Consider the following 7616-nt stretch of genomic DNA (forward strand, 5'->3'; position numbering starts at 1 on the left):
AGCAGAATCAGAGTTAGAAAACATTTTAGTCTTAAAGATTAAGTAGGCATGGATATCTTCTAACACCATTGCTTGGTATCTTTTGACCAAATGTTATTCATCCCTTTATGTTCCATTTTCAGAAGAGGGGAAAGTGAACTTAAAAGATTGCCTGAGTCAGTTGATGCAAACACCGTATTTTACTAAAGGTTCAAGTGAGTGAGAATTTTAACGATAAAAAGTTTGAATGGAATTGTTTGGTGTTAATTATATTCATTTATGCAGTTTTCTAATGCTGTAAAGAAAGACATATGTGTGTGTGTGTATGCCTAAATATGTAAATATGCACAAAAACATAAATAAATGTACATCAGATCAAGAATCAATAGGGGATTCTAGTCCTGATGTTTTCCAACTGATATTTTCTAGAATTGTAGTATATTTGTTCATCACTCAAAAAGAGTAAATAGACAAAGTTTATCTAGATGATTCATCCTAGCATCCAAGTTTGTGATCCAAGATGACTACTATCAGTTGGAAATACCTACTATTTTACCAAAATTCTGTGGGAATAAGATCAGTGTTCCTTCTTTTTCTCTATCCTATTATCTCTTTATTAAAATGAGATTTTGTCATGAGACAATTCACTGTTGAAACCTTTAGAAACATATAGGAACATTTTGAAACATATACACTTCCTTTATGGTATTCTTCCACTACTCCACTACCAGTCCATAAGGGATTGTGTGTAATCTGTTTTTAATATATTTAATTAACCAGCATCCTCAACGTAAAAAAAGTCTGTGGAACTTCTGGGTCTCCTCAGAGTTTAGGCTAATTTAATTAGTAAATTCACAACTATTTTGGATTTCCTGAGTCTCCTTGGAGTAGCCAGTATTTTTGAGAAGAGTTTAAATGCTTAATGTTTTCTAAACTTTTTCTAAATGTTTTCTAAATTGAAACCAAACTGAATTCAAAAGACCCAATTTAGGGAGCTACAAAATGAAATTATTTAGGATGGCAAAGTGGTAAGTATTTCAATAGATTAAATAGTTTTTCTTTAATCCTTGGTTTTGTAATTGACACCTCTAAGACTCTCCTAGATAGGCCATTCATAAGTTTAAACTCATGCAGGGTAAATGTTTTTGATATAATGATGTTCATCATAATACAATGCTTAACTTTTTTTTTTTTTTTGCTTGGAAGAATAATTTATCCATGGTACTTTCCAAATTAAATATTACCTTTTTTTGTTAGTTATATATTAGTGCCAAGCTTTCCATTATGGAGAGACATTTTTATGTATATGTGTTGATGCATGCAAGTGATCTGCTAAATGAAAAAAATTCATTGATGACAGTCATATTAAATGATGACCATTTATCCAATTTTAGGCAAAAAAATTAATTTATGGTTAGTTGTCATATCTTTAATCGAATTCTCAGCCTCAAATATGATAGAGAAGAGACTAAGCAGATGTTCTGAGTTTTCTTTTTATGTAATCATTCTTAAATCTCAGATTTAAATATCTGCAATGACTTGGTTAACATCATGGTTAAACATTCTGCCTATAACATCAGATACCCTGGATTTCAGACTTGATGTCACATCTAGTATCTCTGGGTTCTTGGACAGAAGAGCCTCTCTAAGGCTAGGTTTTCTTATCCCTTAAATAAGGAAAATATTGGTACTGACTCCACAGAGCTTTTGTGGGATTAAATGAGATGAAATACATGTAATCTCTGAGATGAGCTTGCTTGTGTCTATCAAGCTCAGACAGTACTCAATGGGCAGTAGTAGCAGTAGTTATTACTATCATTCAGGATCTACTAATAATATTTGAGTGTTTAAAAAAAATTTTGTATTGTGTTTTTTTCCCAAATAGAAACAGAAGGCTCCCTGAAGGTTCTGGCCTCCATTAAGAAAAATGTGGCAAACCCTGATGACCTAGACTTCATGTTGAAAAATGTAGGAGTTCCATTACCCCAAGATGTGATTCAAAAAGCACTGAAGAATGTGGCTCCCAGGGGTCAGTATTTAATGTATTTCTAGGTATCCTTTATCTTAGTTAACATGAATCAGTTTGAATGTTTCAAGAATTCTTAAGAGGCTTTTCTGCTTCATAGATTATCCAAGGCTTAAAATACCTACTGTTCATCTGGGTTCTAGTTATTGTCGTCTGTGTTCTAGTAATCTTCAGTAACAGCATAAAGTGGGAAATCTATAGAGGATGAGTATATGTGTGTGTGTCTGAATGATATGTATGCACCTATCTTTTTGACTGAATATATATCTCAGTTTCAAAGCCATATCTATACATTATTTCTCAATATAGCAATTATATTATAGTTGTCTGTTTCTTATATGTGATTATTTACTTTTTCCATGTCCTTTGGCTTGCATTTTTCTTTCAGAGGATGGGACAGTGAATTTACAAGAGTTTATGAGCAATTTGGTCAATTCAGGATTTTCATCTCTTCCTGAAAGTAAGAATTTTCAGTTCAATGGAGATATATAATGACATGTGCTGTAGATCTCTTGGAAAAACTCCAGATAGGCTTTTGAGATGGTTTTAAACTTATTTAACACTAGTATCATTTTCTAATGCCTTTACATGTCTAATGGGTAGCACAACTGGAAAAGACTATAATCTAGGCTGGGTGTGGTGGCTCACGCCTGTAATCCCAGCACTTTGGGAGGCTGAGGCATTTGAGACCAGCCTGGCCAACATGGTGGAAACTTGTCTGTACTAAAAAAACGTACAAAAATTAGCCAGGCATGGCAGTGTGTGCGTGTAGTCCCAGTTACTCTGGAGGCTGAGGCACGAGAATCACTTGAAACTGGGAGGTGGAGGTTGCAGTGAGCTGAAATCATGCCACTGTACTCTCGCCTGGGTGACAGTGAGACCCTGTCTCAAAAAAAAAAAAAAAAAAAAGAAAAAATAGAAAAGACAAGGAAAAGAAAAGACTATAATCTTTAGGGAAAAATAGTTTTCTCTTCTGCCTAATGTAAGTACCAAGAGTCTTTTTTAAAATTTTTATTTATTTATTTATTTTGGTATTCACCATCTTTTTTTTAACTTTTAGGTTCAGGGGTACATATGCAGTTTTGCTATGTAGGTAAATTATGTGTCATAGGGGTTGGGGTTTGGTGTACAAATTATTTCATCTCCCATGTAATAAGCATAGTACCTGATAGATAGTTTTCAATCCTTAACCTCCTCCAATCCTCCACCCTCAAGTAGGCCCTGGTAAGTGTCATTTCTTTCTTTGCATCCATATGTACTCAATGTTTAGCTTCCACTTTTAAGTTAGAATATATGTTCCCAGTCTACCACTGAGGGGCATTTAGGTTGATTCCATGCCTTTGCTATTGTGAATAGCACTGTGATGAACACACACATGCATATGTTTTTATGGTAGAACAATTACATTTCTTTGGGTATCTACCCAATAATGAGATTGCTGGGTCAAATGGTAATTCTGTTTTAGGTTCTTTGAGAAATCCCCAAGCTGCTTCCCACAGTGGTTAAGCTAGTTTACATTCCCATTGGCAGTGTATAAGTGTTCCCTTTTCTACACAACCTTCCCAGCATCTGCTGTTTTTGACTTCTTAATAATAGTCATTCTGATTGGTATGAGATAGTATCTCACTGTGGCTTTGATTTGCATTTCTCTAATGATTAGTGATATTGACCATTTTTTTCATATGCTTGTTGGCTGCATAAATATCTTGTTTTGAAAAATATCTGTTCATGTCATTTTCCCACTTTTTATTTATTTTTAATTTTTTAATATTTTTTTGTGAATACATAGTAGGTGTATATATTTATGGGGTATATGAGATGTTTTGATACAGGCAGGCAGTGTGAAATAATCACATCATGGAAAATGGGGTATCCTCAAACATTTATCTTTGTGTTACAAACAATCTAATTCCACTCTTTTAGTTATTTAAAAATGTATACAATTAAGTTATTATTGATTTTAGTCACCCTGTTTTGCTATCAAGTAGTAGGTCTTATTCATTCAATTTTTTGATAGCCATTAGCCATCCCTACTCCCAACCCTGCCACTACCCTACCCAACCTCTGGTAACCATCTTTCTACTTTCTGTGCCCATGAGTTCAATTGTTATAATTTTAGATCCCACAAATAAGCAAGAATATGTGATGTTTGTCTTTATGTGCCTGGCTTATTTCACTTAACATAATGACCTCCGACTTCATCCATGTTATTGCAAATGACAGGATCTCATTCTTTTTAACAGCTGAATAATACTCCATGTGTATAAGTACTACATTTTCTTTATCTATTCATCTGTTGATGGACACTTAGGTTACTTCCAAATGTCAGATATTGTGAGCAGTGCTGCAACAAACATGGGAGTGCAGATATCTCTTTAATATACTGATTTCCTTTCTTTTGGATATATACCCATTAGTGGGATTGCTAGATCGTATGGTAGCTCAATTTTTAGTTTTTTAAGGAATCTCCCAACTGTTCTCCATAGTGGTTGCACTAATTTACATTCCCACCAACAGTGTACAAGTGTTCTCTTTTTTCCAGCCTTTGTTATTTCTTGTCTTTTAGATATAAGCCATTTTAGCTGGGGTAAGATGATAACTCATTGTAGTTTTGATTTGCATTTCTCTGATGATCAATGATGTAGAGCACTTTTTCATATGCCTGTTTGCATTTATATGTCTTCTCTTGAGAAATGTCTATTAAAATCTTTTGTCCATTTTTTGATTTGATTATTTAGTTTTTTTTTTTTCCTATAGAGTTGTTAGGAAACTCCTTATGTATTCTGGTTATTAATCTCTTGTCAGAGGGATAGTTTGCAAATATTTTCTCCTGTTCTGTGGATTGTCTTTTCACTTTGTTGATTGTTTCATTTCTATGCAGAAGCTTTTAAACTTGATGTGATCCCATTTGTCCATTTTTACTTTGATTTCCTGTGCTTGTGGGATTTGCTCAAGAACATTTTGCCCAGATGAATGTTCTGGAGATTTTTCCTACTGTTTTCTTGTAGTAGCTTGATGGTTTGAAGTCTTAGATTTAAGTCTTTAATCCATTTTGATTTGATTTTTGTATATGGCAAGAGATAGGGTCCTAGTTTTATTCTTCTGTGTGTAGATACCCAATTTTCCCAGCACCATTTATTGAGGAGACTGTCTTTACCTCAGTGTATGTTCTTGGCACCTTTGTCAAAAATGAGTTCACTGTAGCTGTGAAGATTTGTTTCCGGGTTCTGTGTTCTGCTCCATTGGTCTATGTGTTCATTTTCATATGCCAATACCATTCTATTTTGGTTACTATAGCTCTGTAGTATAATTTGAAATCAGGTAATGTGTTTCTTCCAGGTTTGTTCTTTTTGCTTGGATTAGCTCTTTGGCTATTCTGGGTATTTGTGGTTCCATATACGTTTTAGATTCTTTTTTTTCTGTGATGAATGTTGTTGGCATTTTGATAGGGATTGCATTGAATCTGTAGATTCCTTTGGGTAGTATAGACATTTTAACAATATTGATTCTTCTAATTCATGAACATGAAATATCTTTCCAGTCTTTGGTGTCCTCCTTAATTTTTTTCATCAGTGTTTTAGAGTTTTTATTATAGAGGTGTATCACGTCTTTGGTTAGTTCCTAAGTATTAACTTTTATGCATGGCTATTGTAAGTGGAATTACATGTTTTATTTCTTTTTCACATTGTTTGCTGTTGATATATAGAAATGCTGCTGAATTTTATATGTTAGTTTTGTATCCTGTGACTTTACAGAATTTATCAATTCTAATAGTATTTTGGTGGAGTCTTTAGGTTTTTCCAAATATAAGATCATATCTGCAAACAAGGATAATTTGACTTCTTCCCAGTTTGGATGTCATTTATTTCTTTCTCTCATCTGATTGCTGAAGCTAAGACTTCTGGTACTATGCTGAATATAGTGATGACAATAGGCATCTTTGTCATGTACTAGATCTTAAAGGAAAAGCTTTCAGTTTTTCTCCATTCAGTATGATACTAACTATGGGTCTCTTGTATATGGCTTGTATTATGTTGAAATATGTTCCTTTTATACCAAGCTTTTTTAGGGTTTTTATCATGAAGGAATGTTGAATTTTATCAAATGCTTTTTCAGCATCAATTGAAATGATCAGATGGTTTTTATCCTTCATTCTGTTGATATGATGAATCACATTAATTGAGTTGCATATGTTGGACCATTCTTGCATGCCAGGAATCAATCCCACTTGGTCATGATGAATGAGCTTTCTAATGTATTGTTGAATTTGGTTTGCTAGTATTTTGTTGAGGATTTTTGCATCAACAATCATCAGAGATACTGGCTTGTAGTTTTCTTTCTTTCTTTTTTTTTTTTTTTTTTTTTTTCATGTGGTTTTGTCTGGTTTTGGTGTCAGGGTAATTCTGGCCTTGTAGAATGAGTTTGGAAGTATTCTCTCATCCTTATTTTTCAGAATAGTTTCAGTAGGATTGGCATTATTTCTTCTGTAAATGTTTGGTAGAATTAAGCAGTGAAGTCATCAGATTCTGGGCTTTTCTTTGCTGGGAGACTTTTTGTTAGGTCTTCAGTCTTGTTACCTGTTAATGATCTCTTCAGATTTTGGAGTTCTTCCTGGTTCAATTTTGGTAGATATTATGTGCTAAGAAATTTGTTCATTTCTTCTAGGCTTTCCAATTTATTGACATATAGTTGGTCATAGTAGCCTCTGATGATCCTTTGAATTTCTGCAGCGTAAATTGTAATGTCTCCTCTTTCTTTTCTGATTTTGTTTGTATCTTCCATTTTTTTCTTAGTTAGTCTGGATAAAGGTTGTCAGTTTTGTTTAACTTTTCAAAATACCAGCTTTTTGTTTCATTGATCTTTTGTATTTTTTCTTTATTTTAATTTCATTTGTTTCTGTTCTGATCTTTATTATTTCTTTTCTACTATTTTTTGGGTTTTTCTCTGGCTTCTTCAGTCCTTTAAGATGCTTTGTTAGATTGTTTATTTGAAGTTTTTTTGTATTGACAAATTCTCATGTAGGTACTTGTGGCTATTAACTTGCATCTTAGGGCTACTTTTGCTGTATCCCATGGGTTATGGTATGTTGTGTTTCCTTTATCATTTGTTTCAAGAAATTTTTAAATTTTCTTCTTAATGCCTTCATTGACCCACTAGTCATGTAGGAGCATACTGTTTAATTTCCATGTATTTGTGTTGCTTCCAGAATTTCTCTTGTTATTAATTTCTAGTTTTATTCCATTGCTATCAGAGAAGCCGTTGGATATTATTTCCATTTTTTTCTTTTTTTTTTTGACCTGGAGTTTCACTCTGTTTCCCAGGCTGGAGTGCAATGGTGCGATCTCAGCTCATTGCAACCTCCGCCTCCCGGGTTCAAGTGATTCTCCTGCCTCAGCCTCCCAAGTAGCTGGGATTACAGGCACCTGCCACTATGCCCAGCTAATCTTTTGTATTTTTAGTAGAGATGGGGTTTTGCCATGTTGGTCAGGCTGGTCTTGAGCTCCTGACCTCAAGTGATCCACCTGCCTTGGCCTCCCAAAGTGCTGGGATTACAGATGTGAGCCACTGTACCCGGCCTTCAATTTTTTTTTTTTTTTTTAATGTTTTAAGA

The sequence above is a fragment of the Piliocolobus tephrosceles genome, chromosome 16, assembly GCF_002776525.5.
Source record: "Piliocolobus tephrosceles isolate RC106 chromosome 16, ASM277652v3, whole genome shotgun sequence".
Lineage (NCBI taxonomy): Eukaryota > Metazoa > Chordata > Mammalia > Primates > Cercopithecidae > Piliocolobus > Piliocolobus tephrosceles.